Source organism: Elgaria multicarinata, chromosome 1 (assembly GCF_023053635.1).
Source record: "Elgaria multicarinata webbii isolate HBS135686 ecotype San Diego chromosome 1, rElgMul1.1.pri, whole genome shotgun sequence".
Lineage (NCBI taxonomy): Eukaryota > Metazoa > Chordata > Lepidosauria > Squamata > Anguidae > Elgaria > Elgaria multicarinata.
Genome location: NC_086171.1, coordinates 84,697,778 through 84,714,020, shown reverse-complemented (window position 1 = coordinate 84,714,020; position 16,243 = coordinate 84,697,778). Strand labels below are relative to the sequence as shown.

Below are 16,243 nucleotides of genomic sequence, written 5' to 3'. Positions count from 1 at the left end.
TCTGAAGGGACAGACTGTGAGGACTCCTTGACTGTTGTACCAAGTCTGCTCCTAACAGGGAAGCCACTGGAAACTGAACCATTTAGCTCCTGCACGTCCTCACCCCAATGGTAGAACTGCCCCCTATGCATCCCAGTGGAACACAAATACAAAATACAATATAAAAAGCACAACCAAGATAAACCATGCCACAAAATTGATACAAGATTAAAATACAGATTTAGAACAGTAAAATCTTGCTGCCATAGGATTCATATTTCCCAATGTACAAACATTAGAAACTATAGCATACCAAGTAAATCTAGGGTGGGGTGGGGTGGGGACGTAACTGAATTAGAAAGGGACAGAGGCAAGAACACTCTTGCGATTCCTATTTTATAAACCTGCTTAGGAAACCCATCCAAACCCCCAAGTTTCAGAAGCAGCACAGGTGCTCCTGTTCAGCCTTCTCCAAATTGAGGCTGCCAGATGTGTTGGACTACAACTTCAGTCATCCCCAGCCGACATGGTCACGGCATGATGGGAGTTGTTGTCCAGCACATCTGGAAGGCACAAGCATGAAGCAGACTGCTTTACAGAAAGCGTCCTGGTATGCTCACGCAGGGCTTTAAAGAGTGACTTATAAAATCCCCAGTGAAGGTAGATCTGCGCACCTCTCCGAAGGAGACCAATGCATGGACATAGGGTAACTAATGATATGGCATCCACAGCCATAGAGCTCAGCTCAATTATGAAGTTCCAAAGAGGACAGCCTCTCCTCTCTCTCTCTGTCTCTAACTGTAACCTAACTACAGGGAAGGTGTTCTTCCTCAGAGAGCCAGTGTGGTATAGTGGCTAAAGTGTTGGACTGGGAGTCAGGAGATCCAGGTTCTAGTCCCCACTCAGCCATGGAAACCCACTGGGTGACTTTGGGCTGAGAGTCACAGACTCTCAGCCCAACCTACCTCACAGGGTTGCTGTTGTTGTTGTGAGGATAAAATAGAGAGGTGGAGGAGGATTCCTCTGTGGAAAAAAAGGCAGGATGTAATAAATAAATAAATAAATAAATAAATCTGAAGGCTCATAAGAGATGCATTCATCTCCAACGTGTTGGATTAGGAGTCCTCAGATCCCCACAGATACAAGAAGACGGGGAAGTGATTATAGTTGGATAGGTGGTGGTTATGTATTATTTTGTTGTACCACTGGAAAAGGTCACTTGCATCAAAACATGTTTTATATTTTCCTTTAGATTTATTTGTTGTTGTCATCAACATCATAATCATTTGTACATTACCTTTTTGGACAGATATGTACTATTGCTAGGCATATTTTGTTCAGTTGTTATAATTTGCTGGTTCAGATTACATGTCCTTTGATTTTAAAATGGGAGAAGAGATTGCATTAGTCTGACATAGGGTCATCCCCCACAGAAAGGCATTCTGTTGAGAAGTTCTGCTATTTCTGCAGCTTGCCCTTCAATTAAATTTGTGTGTAGGGCAGTGATATGGAGATTTAGCCATACATTCACTAGGCACTATAACATCAGGTGTTATCGCATCAATATATTTGTCTCCTCTGATGCAGCATTTGGTCACTGGGCCCTTCTCTGTCTAGCAAATAAGAGAATATAGTCCCACCCTTGACATGAACTGCTTTTCTACATCCCAGAAGCAAAGATTCGCTTAGCCCAGAATCACTGGAGAAAGGAAAATTTGAACTTAATGTAAATTTCCACTCAAGGGTTTTCCCACCCACTTTTCCCACTCATAATAAAAAGAGGAAAAAAGCAAGAGTGAGCCTGTCAGTCAAAGCTTGACGTATAAGCCGGTGCTCTTTGGTTTCTTGTTTTTGGATGTCTGAATTTATCACTATCCAGCTTAGGTTTCATAGAATCATAGACTAGCAGAGTTGGAAGGGGCCTACAAGGCCATCGAGTCCAACCCCCTGCTCAATGCAGGAATTCACCCTAAAGCATCCCTGACAGATGCTTGTCCAGCTGCCTCTTGAAGGCCTCTAGTGTGGGAGAGCCCACAACCTCCCTAGGTAACTGATTCCATTGTCATACTGCTCTAACAGTCAGGAAGTTTTTCCTGATGTCCAGCCGGAATCTGGCTTCCCTTAACTTGAGCCCGTTATTCCGTGTCCTGCACTCTGGGAGGATCAAAAAGAGATCCTGTCCCTCCTCTGTGTGACAACCTTTTAAGTATTTGAAGAGTGCTATCATGTCTCCCCTCAATCTTCTCATTTCTAGGCTAAACATGCCCAGTTCTTCTTCGTGGTCTCTGTGCATCACACATATGGGCTCTGCGCCTGCATGGAGCTTGTTTCGGAAACTTCTATAGCTGAGGCAAACGGTTTTGGCGGGAACCCCTCCCCCACCATCAACTGACTCTGGGTCCCTGCCCTTCTCCTCAGTTCTCTTTCGACCGCCTTGCTGAAAGGTTGTTTCGTTGGGAACTTCTGTCTTTCTCGTGAGGAGAAAGCTTTAGAGTGCTGAGATTTTTAATTCTTTTAGTTTGTTTTCAGTTTTTGTTAAGTCTTAATTTATTATTGTTAGTATTTTTTGCTATTTTACCCTCCAGCGATCTGGGATCGCATCAGGGAGGGCTCGCATGGCTGTTGAGGCCTTTTTTCTGAAGATGTGTCAGAAAGCTTCCCCAACATTCCCTCGATTTGTTTGGGAGAGGGTCGCATCATTGAGACCTGTCACTTAAGCCTTCTGAGGGCTAAATGTGTAATGGCGATTCTGAGGAAAATGCTCTAGAAGCCATGGATTCTCCAAAGCAATCAATACAGCCACTCATGGCGGAGGCTCCTCAATCATGGGACATTCCGATCTTCAAATACTGGATGCTCTCTAGCTGTATCTGCAGCAAAAGAGATATCTAAGAAGGCCGGATCACTTGAGCCTTCTGGGACTGATTGCTTGGGGCGTTTTCTGCAGAGAAAAGCTCTAGAAGCCATGGATTCTCCGAAGTGCTTTATGCAGCCAATCATGGCAGAGGCCCCTTATGTCCCCTCAGTGTCCTCGGACTCCGACTCTATCCGTGTGTCGTTCTGATCTTCCAGAAATCTGGATGCGCTCTAGCTGCTTCTGCAGTAAAAGAGATATCTAGGAAGGCCAGGTCACTTAAGCCTTTGGGACATACAACAACAAAAGCCTCATGCCGAGGCTACTGTATAGAAGCCAGATCTAATCACTACTGTTAAGAGTCCCCATAGGTGGCCTCCTCGGTAGCAATAATATAACTAGCTTCTTCGGTACAGAGGCTGGAACCCTCGATACCAAGAGTGGCAACAACATAACTAGCTTCTTTGGTACAGAGGCTGGAACTCTTGATACCGAGACTGGCAACAACGTAACTAGCTTCTTCGGTACAGATGCTGGAACTCTCAATACCAAGACTGGCAACAATATAACTAGCTTCTTCGGTACAGAGGCTGGAACCCTCAATACTGAGACTGGTAATAACATAACTAGCTTCTTTGGTACCAAGGCTGGAACCCCTGATACCAAGAGTGGCAATAACATAACTGGTTTCTTCGGTACCAAGGCTGGAACTCTCAATACTGAGACTGGCAATAACTTAACTAGCTTCTTTGGTACTGAGGCTGGAACTCTTGATACCAAGTGTGGCAATAACATAACTGACTTCTTGGGTACCAAGAGTGGCAATAATATAACTGGCTTCTTCGGTACCAAGGCTGGAACTTTTGGTACTGAGACTGACAATAACATAACTGGCTTCTTCGGTACCGAGGCTGGAACTCTTGATACCAAGAGTGGCAATAACATAACTGGCTTTTTCGGTACCAAGGCCAGAATTCTTGATACCAAGAGTGGCAATAACATAACTGGTTTCTTCGGTACCAAGGCTGGAACTCTCGATACCGAGATTGGCAATAACGTTAATAGCTTCTTTGGTACAAAGGCTGGGACTCTTGATAACAAGAGTGGCATCTCACATGCAGCTTCAATGTCAGAGGGTGAGATGTGATATCTGTCCCCTCGAAAGCCAATGGACATCTGTCCACCACGTCAGGCAGTATATCCCTTGCAGGCTAACCACCAATTTCAGGCTCTCCCTCCAGAGTCTCTACACTCTGAGTGCTTTGCTTTCAATGGAGAGTTTTATTACCATGATGTCTGACGTCATCATTTTTGTCTCCCCCCCCAACCTTGTGAGAGGAGGGGACACAATGTCAAAAGGGCCATGTCTCCTGAGAATACCATACAAACATGGATACTGGCATCAGTACCATGATGGGGACACGTATAACCAAGATCACTGTCATGGCAACCTATACACAGGGCTCAGCCGTTACAGCCACAATGCATCAGTACAATTACTTAGCTCTTCCCCATTCGATCCCCATTCCATGGGGCATCAGGCGATCAACTTGGGGAAGATGAGTTGGAGCATAAAAATAGACCTGATTCCCCTCAATCCTTTGAGGACTGTCAGTCGGTTTCAACATTGCTTTTGTCTGCATCACCTCATGATGTAGTGCCTACACAGGGCAGAACCTCCTTCGGAGGACTTATACCATTTCCCGATCATTGAGGATGACCAGGCTCAGTATCGAGACACATTACCCTGTAAATAAAGTGCAGGATTTTGTATCTCACGCTGTATGTACTGAGAAGCCAACTCCAATGTTGGTATTTTTCCTTCCAACACTGCTTCTGACGGTTAAAAATTCCTGGAAGGCCCATTCTTTGATGGCTCTGACATTGGAAAGGGCAGAATTTTTACATAAGGTCCAGTAATGGACACTGGGGTTTTCTTTACACACCCATGTTCCAATTCTATATTAGTTCAGCTATTCCCAAGGGGAGTTTTCAGAACATATATGTTGGACCTACCAGGCCACCAAACATATTCATCTGCTTTGGGCCCCAGAGTTGTACAATATTTAGTTATGATGTCCAGATAACAACTTTTCCTCTCGTCAGCAACTTAACATGACCCGTCGCCTCACCGACTGTGAGTTGAGAGCAATGGTGCATGCTCTGGTGCTTCACATGCATACCTATGAGTAGCAGGTCTCACTCTGTTAACTAGATTGAGGACCTGCCATTCAGTGGCAAAGGGTTGTTCAATCCCATCGCTCATCTCGTTTCCTGCATCAGAACCAGCAAATTACAGATGACACACTGTCCTTCTTAATGCTGCTCCTCAGAAGGGAGTATGTTTTGCCCCCACACACTTAAAAGTATGCATACTTCCATAGCCATTCAGAACACTCACCAGAGGTACCTTGGGTTTATCATAGGTACCAATATGTTCCAATTTGGGTGCTTCCATTGGACCTAAGCATAGCCCACTGAATATTTGCAAAATATATGGCAGTTCATTTGCCTACACAGGGTGAAAGTCTACCCATATTTAGACAACTGGCTTCTAGTAGCATCTTAGAAGAGGATGCTATCAGAGGCAGTGGGAGTAATCCTCAATTTATTGAGCTCTCTGGACCTCATAGTAACCACAGACTCACTCTGACTATAACAGTTCCATATTGCACGGTAAAAAAGGCACTCCAGTCTTTTAAGACCTACCTGATGGACCACAGAGTGTGAGTTTTTACAGACAACACAGTGTGTTGTTGTACATAAACAAGGAAGGAATAACCCACTCTTCTGGATCTACCCTAATGACAATGAAGATTCCGATGGGGCCATCAGCAGGGGAATCTCACTTCAGTCCTACACTTGGCCAAACAAGGCAAGAGAAATCATTCAACAGACTTCAGAAGGACCCACCCAGGTGGCAGTCAAATCTGTTGGTTCTGTCTTGGGTTTTCTCAGGAATATGGGACTCCAGAGATAGACTTCTGGTGACACCTCACAATACGATTGGCCACCTGTTTGGTTCAAGAGCAGAGATCACAATAATAATAATAATAATAATAATAATAATAATAATAATAATAATAATAATAATATCCCTAGGAGATGCATTCCAGATTGAGTGGACTAGGACTCTATTACCTGTTCCTCTCGTTTTCCCTCTCATTTCATGAGTAAAGCTATAAATAAATAAGTGATATATATTTTTAAAATAAAAATAAATAAAATAAAAATAAAAATCATCTGGTCCACACAGACTACATCATAGTCATCCCTCGGTGACTGAGACAAGCATGGTTCACTCTACTTCTGAAGATATCACAGAGTAGGGTCCTCTGACTCCCATCAGTACTGAGCCTCTTTTCCTTATATCCTGATCAACAAACGCTCAGACTCATCGCATGAAGAATCTTGATACCATGACTAATTTTGACATGAGGTTGATTCCATATTACACCCAGCCTGTAAGCTGGCAACAGAAAAATCATCTATCATGAAATGGAATGTTTTTTTCTAAATACTGGGATCTTCAGGACTTCTATCCTCATTCAGCATCCTTGAAGGATGTACTTACCTTTACACTCCTTATATGCTAGGGCTGAAATAGTTGTCAATACGTCTGTACTAGATGCTTTATCTGAGCCTGAGTTTCATTCCAGCATGCAGTTTATCTCTCTTGCTACACTCTCTGGACAGCAAATCCATCTGAGCCAATGGCAACCTTGGATTTCAGGTTACATTTTTGGAAGGTTCTTTTTCAATTACTACCTTCTGCCAGTTTCCTTCTACTCCAGTGGAAGTCGCATTACACTGACCTGATGTAAGGCAAGCTCTTGTTTTTGCAAGGCTGCATTGGGCCAATTTTGTAAGACTAAAATATCATTTGCCTGTTACATTGTCCTTAAATGAGGGCAATCACTATTGTCACAAACATTTGTGGTGTGCATTGTGAATACTATTAAACTGCCCTATGAGTTGGAGGGCTTACAACTCAATTGCCTTGTAACACCCCATTCGGTACTCACTGCCTAAACGTCGACCCTGGACTTATGCAGAGTGGCTACTTGGTATAAGCCCTCTACCTTCATTACACACTACTGTCTTGATGTTTGTACCACGACAAACTGCAATTTCGGACAAGCAGTTCTGGCTTCCATCTTGATATGGCACATTGATCTGCACCTACCCTCCACCAGGGAGTAAGCTTGTTAATCGCCCATATGTGTGATGCACAGAGACCACGAAGAAGAAATGCAGGTTGCTTACCTGTAACTGTAGTTCTTCGAGTGGTCATCTGTGCATTCGCACAACCCGCCCACCATCCCCACTTTGGTGTTGATATCAATGTGCCATCAATACCAAGTGGTTTCTCTCCTGGTTAAGAGGCCAGCAATTCGGTCTCAAGGAACTGAGGAGAAGGGCGGGGACCCAGAGTCAGTTGATGGTGGGGGAGGGGTTCCCACCAAAACCGTTTGCCTCAGCTATCGAAGTTTCCGAAACAAGCTCCATGCAGGTGTAGAGCCCATATGTGTGAATGCACAGATGACCACTCGAAGAACTACAGTTACAGGTAAGCAACCTGCATTTCTTTCAGTCCCTCTTCATAGGGCTTTGTTTCCAGACCCCTGATCATCCTGGTTGCCCTCCTCTGGACACGCTCCAGCTTGTCTGCGTCCTTCTTAAATTGTGGAGCCCAGAACCCCAGGAGATTTTTATTTTATCCTAATTTTTATTTTACTTCATTGTACTCCTCTTAGTAAGCATATACTGTTGACTTCTTTTTTAAAAAACAACTGTGTTACATATACCGTATTTCTTCGATTGTAAGACGCCATCGATTGTAAGACACACACTAATTTCAGTACCACCAACAGAAAAAAAAACCCTAAGACACACCCGCGATTCTAAGACGCACCCCATTTTTAGAGATGTTTATATTGGAAAAAAAGTTTGTCTTAGAATCGAAGAAATAGGTTATATAGTTTTCATTTCTTAAAGTAAAGGGCTTTCTTCCAGGCTCTGCATTTGGCTGGGAGATGAGGGAAAACTCTTCCCCTTGGTGTAATTCATGCCAAGCAAGAGGAGGTACTTCGCAGAAGTAAAGACCTCCACCTCCCCAGAACTCTTAGGAGCAAAGAAAATGTATGGATTCCATCTCTTCTCTCTGTCTAGATCAGTGCCTGTTACTATAAACGATGAAATGGCCTATGTACGTCTGCGTACCTATGACACAAGTCCCATCTTTAGTGAGATATTTTTTAAAAGTAGAGGTTGCAATCCTGTGCCTGTTTAGACAGAAAAAAAGACTACCTAGGACTTTTTTTTCCTGTCTAAATAGGCATAGGATTGTGCCTTTAATCTTGTTTGTGCCCTAGAGAGGGCCTTTTGGATTTTGCTGTAACTCTAGTACTGAAATTCAGAAGTGAGGGGGAATGTTCATGTCCTTCACCTTTAATCTGAATTGGTACAATTCTTTTGGCCACACCAGATTTTTACCACCTCATTCTGCTGCAAGGATTTATCCAGCCATAGGATCTGAGGCTCGAAAGAAGCAAGCAGTATTAAGTGGAGCTTGCAGAAAAAGAAGAAATTTCACCACTTAGTGATACCAGACGGTGTGGAAAATAACCTGCTGGCTGGTGGCAAATTGTCATTGTCTTACCTTCTGACCTTACAAGTTTTTCCTCCCTGTATGTTTATAATCTAGTTCTAACTATTATTTCTAGTCACCTTTCTCAGATGATGATGATGATGATGATGCAAGGTTCTGTTCTTGTGAGAACTTTTCCAGTTGCAATGATGTATTTGAAGACTATGGAGACACAGTTGTTTTCTTTCAGTAGTTCACAAATTTGACTTCCACTGTGCCAGAACCTTGCATTGCAACATCTCAGCGTGCCTTAGAGGCAGAGGCAGACATTTGTGTGTCATCATTAAATCCAAGTTATGGCAATCCAAGTAATCAATCCAAGTTCAGGTTTCCTCAGGCTGCCGTTCAAACTTACTTCCATCAAATTACGTAGGCACAGGCTTTTCTAGCATAATGCTAGAGGAAGATATGAAACATACATTGCATCTTGGCAACGTTCCCCCCAAAATTAAAAGAAAAATGTGGCCCAGCAGGATATTTAGGTAGTATTATTATAATGGAGTGTCCTATCTTGCCTAACCAATGGACGGTTGCTCTAGCATCTGTTTCTGAAGCTTCTATGGATCTCAGGTTACATCTTATTCAGCAAAAAAATGCTGTTTCGGATTTATTGGACTCCACAACAGCTTTTCAATAAGGATTTGTCTAACTTGCACAATTGCTGGAGATGCAATGCATCTAATGCTTCTTTAACTCATATGTTTTGGCAATGCCCTGTAGTTCCCCCTTTTTGGTAGGAGGTTATAATAAGGATGAACTTTGTACTGAAACAATCTGTGGAACAATGTCCATGTCCTCCTAAATTACCTACCGGCTTCTTGGAACTTAACACATGGTCAGTGCAGATGGCTCTTCAGAGCCCTTATGACAGCCAAAAGACTTATACTATCACTTTGGAAGGACAAATCCACACCTCCCATAATGCAATGGATTGAGGACCTAATAACGTTATCAACTTTTGAACGTGTTTTATATATACGCAACTTGCCAGTGGATAAATACACAGATATCTGGTCTGCTTTTCTTGAAACCTTTGTATAAGTCTTCCCCCCATCCTTTTGGGGCGTACATATGATACAATGTATACTATATATGCAATGTTTGGGTTTTTTCCCCTTTCGTTTTCAAGACGTATTTTGTGTTCTGTTTCATTGATATTCACAATAAAAAGATTTTTTTAAAAAAATGATAATGGATAAAACGAATGAGAAATAATAGCATGGATGAAATTCTTAAACAAACCAACAAAAAGGCATAGGCCCCAGTACCGACCCTGGTGAAGAAGTGATTGGTGTCTATAGAAAACAGTAGAGAAATCCAGAATTGTTTGGTTCATGTCTGCTCAGATCTAAGTCTTGTTGAGACTTAATCCCAGGTATGTGTGTATAGGATTGCTGCTTTAGTATATCTCTGATTGAGCACTAACATATCAGCCCCAGAACAAAAGGCAACAGCAAAGTGAATCATACTTTTAGTTTCATAGGGAAGTTCCTATAAATATGAACCCTTAAACTTACAATATATAATTGTCTTTAGTCTTTGAGGGTTCAAATACAGGTTATGCAAGAATATTCAGCCATCTGTTTTATTTCTATAAAACATCTCTGAAAGGGGCGATTTTGAGTGGGAAATCCATGGGTGTGGGTGTGACTTAACCCATTCCCAACCCATTGCATGATTTGCATAATTAGCAAAGATTTGCATAGTATGTAAATTAGGCCACACAGATTTAGGGGACCAGAATATGGCAACCTGATTTTCAAAGCTCAAGAAGAGCCATGGTGGATCAGACCAAGGGTCCTCCTAGTCCAGCACTCTGTTCACACAGCGGCCAACCAGCTGTTGAACAGGGACTCACAAGCAGGACACAGTGCAACAGCACCTTCCCACCCATGTTCCCCAGCAACTGGTGTATACAGTCTTACTGTCTCGGATACTGGAGATAGCACATAGCCATCAGGGTCAGTAGCCATTGATAGCCTTCTCTTCCAGGAATGTATCCAACCCCCTTTTAAGGCCATCCAAATTGTTGACCATTATTATGTCTTCTGGTAGCAAATTCTATGTGAAGTCCTTTTATTTGTCCTGAATCTCCCATCAATCAGCTTCATGGGATGACCCAGGTTCTAGTATTATGAGAGAGGGAGAAAAATGTCTCCCTAACCACATTCTCCACACCATGCTTAATTTTGGACATCTCTCTCATGTCTCCCCTTACCTCCCTTTTTTCAAAACTAAACAATCCCAGCTGTTGTAACCATCCCTGATTGGGGAGATGCTCCAGACCCTTGATAATTTTAGCTGCCTTTTCCTACACTTTTTAGGTGTGGTGACCAGAACTGTACACAGTATTCTAAGTGAGGTCGCATCAAAGATTTATATAAAGGCAGTAAGGTACTGGCCCTTTTATTATCAATTCAATTTCTAATAATGCCTAACATGGAGTTTGCCTTCCTTACAGTGGCTGCACCCTGGGTTGACATTTTCATTGAGCTGTCCACCACAACCCCAAGATCTCTTTCTTGGTTGGTGACTGCCAGCTCAGATCCCATCAGGGTATACTTGAAATTGGGTTTTTTTGTCCCAATGTGCATCACTTTACACTTGCTTAGAGTGAACTGCATTTGCCACTTGGATGCTGACTCTCCCAGTTTGGAGAGATCCTTTTGGAGCTCCTCACAATCCCTTTTTGTTTTAACCACCTTAAATAATGTGGTGTTATTGGCAAACTTGGCCACTTCACTGCTGACTCCTAATTCCAGATTATTTATGAACAAGTTGAAAAGAATTGGTCCCAATACCGATCACTGTGGGACCCCACCATTTACTTCCCTCCATTGGGAGAATTGACCATTTATTCCTACTCTCTGCCTTCTGATCTTTAACCTGTTACTGATCCATAAGAGGACCCCTCTTCTTATTCCATGACTGCTAAGTTTGCTGAGGAGTCTTTGGTGAGGGACTTTTAGAGCAGCTCTTTTTCACTCTGTTGAAAAGATTAACTTGATGGTTCAGAAGTCAAAGAATCTTATCAGTGAGAGAAATCAAATGTCACACATTTCACTACTAAAGAGTCATCAATCATCCTTAGGAGAGAAGGAGTATTCCCCAGTTGCTTCATTGATCTGGCAAAAGAGGTGTGGCACACAGAACACCCCTGTTCGTAAAAAGAATGATGGATGACTCCTCAGGGACTGGAGTGGGTGACATTTGATGTAGGGGCTTCAGCTGTAGCTTGAAGAGCATTTTGTAGCTGGCTGTGGGAATGAGGGAACACCCTCTGTCTGATGGCTGCAGGCTTTTCTACTGACTTAGTAAATCATTTGTATTCTGTCACATAGAAGAGGGAACATTTTCTTCTGCAATACGGCTTCTGTGTTAGAAGCTAGCATTTTGAAATTTCATTTTCATCTTTACATTTTTGTGTTCTGAAATCATCCTTTACATATAAGTTGTGTTGTTCAAAGTAACTGCAAAAATTCTTTTGTGTATAAGATTCCATATAAGCCAAAATGGATTTGGCATCGTGGTCTCTGATTTAAATTATCCATTGGTTCATGTCTCACACATTGAAAAGCACAGCCCCCCCCCTTGTGCCACTAGTAACACGGCACAAAATCTTATTGCACCTATACATAGCATAGTACCCAATTTATTAGGATCAGCTGAAAGTCATAGAATACTGAGCTTGCAAAGGACAGTGTAGTTGTTAGCATGTCGGGGAATTTAGTGGGAAAGACGTGAGATTGAACGAGAAAGGGAGGGAGGAACACATCATGTCTGCAAAGAGCACATTATCTCCAGCTCAAGATTATCCAGATTATCTCAAAGTCAGTAAAACAGTTCTAGGAATTTTCATGTCCATCAGGAGCAGATCTTTTGTAAAGCCTATTCAAGACGAAGTCATTCCAAAACACTTTGAATTACAACAGGGATAGCGGTTAGAAAATCCATTCCCCTGGATTGCAGCTGTAAACTCAGCGAGAACAGCGAGGCCCGCAGGTGTATGTGGCAGATGAAGAAGTATCCTTGCTAATGAAGAAGTACTGGTGCTTCTACTCTGTGGCCCTGGCTCCACTACACCACTGATTTAGGAATGTTACTAACTGAATATGCACATACAGCCTCATATCATAAAAGCAAAACAAAATCTAGCCAATTAAAACAAACAAACCCTTGCAGGAATGCTATTCCAATCCTGTGTGAAGGGGGGAAATTTAATCAAAGGCCTAGGTATATTGGCATATTAAATTTTAAGTAGCCATCTAGCTTAAAATGGCCTCAAGGAGCAACAATTTCTGCTACTGAGAGCTCCAGGTTGTATGTGGGTGGGTGGGTGTGGGGGATTTTAATTGTTTCTATTGCCTCAATGGTGCAGGTCAGGCACTAGACTTAAAACAAAAACAAACCCCAAACAATGTACATTCCAAAAAACAAAACAAAACTCCAATCACAGAAGAACCATGGGTTCTGACATGGTTCAGTTCCACTCCTGTAATGTATTGGTAGTATTGGACTAGGACTAGAAGGCTCAGGTTCAAATCCTCACTCAGCCATGAAGATCACTGCATGATTATAGGTAGGAATGGGCAAACGAGTGAGGTTCAAGAATGCTAGGATTCTCCGAATATTGTCTTGTCGCTTCTTTTCAGCCTTTTTCTCCACACAAGTTTGTTCTGCTGATAAGAATGGGGTAAAAGAACTGCATACACCACCTTGAGCTCTTTGGAGGAAAGGAAGGATATAAATGTAATAAGTAAATTAATATTAAGTGGAGCACACTCTCAATAGCTAAGGAGAAAACTAGCAGAGGTGGATTCTGTGAGGTTCTCAAGGATTACCCAAAGTTAACCACTTGGAATATATAACAAACACAGTTTTATCCCAGTTGGTTTTAAGATTCTAAATAGCTTAAGGGACCCGCTCCTCCTATGCACCTACAGTACATTAACATCATCTTTGGAGGCTCTACCCAGTATGCCTGCACCATCAGTGGTGCAGTGGATGAACAAATGGAGCTACCTTAGATAGCTGCCTATCTGACCTAATATTGGCCTTAGATAGACCTACTTTTTAATCCAGTATGGAGGAAGGAAGATCTCGCGTTGTGTTTTACGCAAGATCCCTCCTCCATTTACACGTGAGGCGCGACGACCTCAGGAGGAGAGGCATTGCGCCCGCCATTTTGTTGTTGTTGTTTTAAAGCAGCAGGAGCGCTCGAGTGCTGAAAGGTAAGTGTTTTTTAAAATTAAATTAATTTCCCCGCTCCCCCACCCTACCCCCAGTGGGCGCAGCGCTCCTGGCTCCGCACAAGGAAACCCGCGGAGCTGGGTCAACCCACAACAACGGGCCACACATTCCGCGGTCTCGGGCTCAGCCCGAGACCGCAGAAAAACCGGGCGCAAAGTGGAGGGCTCTATCCCGGGGAAAGGGAGGGATGATCCCTTCCTGATCCCGGGATTCCCTGTGCATCATGTGGGCGCACAGGGATGATCCTGGGGTTCGCCCCGTGATAAAGCCCCATCTAGCTAAGGTCATTGTCTCTTCTGGTAGCAGCTATTAGACAGGGATTATCTTTCCCATACCTGCTACCTAAAATCATTTAGCTGGAGATGCCAAAGACTGAATAAGGCACCAAGTCTATGGAACTCCATCTCCAGAGAAGTGTGCCATGATTCTTTATTTCCTTTTAGGCTTTAGGTGTCTGGCAACACCTGGTGTCTTCATACTTTTCATGTGCCTGTTCAGTGTTTGAGGACCCGTTCTTGTTAAGTTTTAGTTATATGCTGCTGCCAGTACTGATTTAGATTGTATTGACTTTTTTCTTTCTTTCATTGGGTTAGATCCAAACTAATTTAAGTCTCATTGATTTCAATGGGTTTACTCTATGTATGACTAAGTGTGACTCAAACCCATTGTAGTATTATGTAATTTGTGCTTGCACAATTCATTAGCTGATTTGTGAATTTTGCTAAATCTAAAGGCAGTGTATAAATATTTTAAGAAATAAATAAATGCAATATGAAGTGGCTAAACCAACCGCTTCAGCAGAAACGTGCTGGTTTAAAAAGGGGTTGGGTGATAACAAAACTTTTTTAAAGGATTTAACAAATCAGTATTATTCAACAGACTGTGCTGTAAAGGATAGATTGCTTTTCTAATGAGCATTAAAGATCAAAGGCCTTTTGGCCTATATTTTCTGCTTTCCCCCACCAGTTGTCTGCTGTCACCTAAAGCTAATTTCTATCCCTGGAAGAAAGAATCCTAATCCTCAAACTCTAATCCTCCTTAAATCAACTCTTCTTATCCTGTGCTGAGTTTGATGTGCAGATAGTTTTAAAAGTTCAGTCTTGAAGTAAGTGAAAGTAAGCTCATGTTCCCAGATCTTTCAAGTGAATCATGAAAAAGAAAGAAAAGAAAATAGCTAGTTACACTTCATTGGATTTATATTATACCTGGCTAACCCAAAGTGCTCATCATTTATTCCTTGTCAGCCTGGAGAGAAGTGATAGACGGGGTGCCGCAGAATTCTTTCCCGGATCCAGTGTTGTTCAACATCTTTATAGATGTTTTGCATGGAGAACTGGGGATACTGATCAAATTTGCCGTTGACACTAAACTGGGAGGGGTAGCTCATTCCTTAGAAGACAGGTTCCAAGACAATCTTGACATGTTGGAGAACTGAACCAAAATAAACAAAATGACTTTCAACAGAGATACATGTAAAGTTCTGTATTTAGGTAGGAAAAATCAGATGCACAACACAACTATAAAATGGGTAGCTATCCAGTGCAGAGATTTGGAGTTGGTGGGGGCAATTTCTTTCTCTCTTTTTGTTTTGAGTGTATATAACACACTCGTCTACAACAGATGTACTGATGCTCAAACAGCACACATGTAAAATATTCTGTTGTGTATGTTCACTTTTGGATATTCACTGTATGCCACACAAAAGCCCTTCACTGCCACATCACCCTGCAATATATTTTTTCAAAAGCATTAATCTGCCTTAAAAGCCTCTACCAAACGATTCCTGACAGAGTTGCTTCTTGCCTCATTATCACATTAGAGCAAATCTTATCCCCTGCTTACTTACATTTTTAAAATAAAGTTAATCGGCCGGAGGCCTGGATATAAGATACAGGTATAGTGTCTGCATGAACCTGATATTGCATAATTCCTTTCCCCTAATTAATCGACTTTACAATACTTTTAAACTGGAACCGTATTCATGGCTTCTCCTCTCCTAAAGAAAGCACAACTTTTTTTTCAGTCTATTATTACTGTAGCTTAAAAATAGAAACATCACCTTTTAGGGGAGTGTGTTTGTAGGTTTGTGTTGCACAGCCTCAGATGTGGAATCTGTTTATTGTACTCTGCCCATGCTCAAATGAGCGCAGTACAACCGTCTCCATAGTGGAGGCAAGAACACAAAGATGTAACACAGGACACCAGTGCATCATTGTTTAAACTGTTTTAATAGTTTTACTGCTTTTAAATTATATATCGTTTTAACTTGGTTTATGACTTAATTTGTTTTTAGCTGTGTATATTTACTGTTTTATACTGTATGCTTTTATATGTACGCTGCCCTGAGATCTTATTGATATAGGGCGGGATATAAATGTTTTAAATAAATAAATGAATAAATAAATAATAGAATCATAGAGCAGCAGAGTTGGAAGGGGCCTACAAGGCCATCGAGTCCAACCCCCTGCTCAATGCAGGAATCCACCCTAAACCATCCCTGACAGATGGCT

At 42.2% G+C, this 16,243-nt stretch overlaps 1 protein-coding gene across 12 annotated transcripts in view; it reads left to right on the top strand.

The window, feature by feature from the left end:
- FHOD3 (formin homology 2 domain containing 3) overlaps window positions 1–16,243 on the top strand; it is a 401,018-nt gene that overhangs the window by 182,571 nt on the left and 202,204 nt on the right. The gene's annotated exons all lie outside the window — the stretch shown is intronic.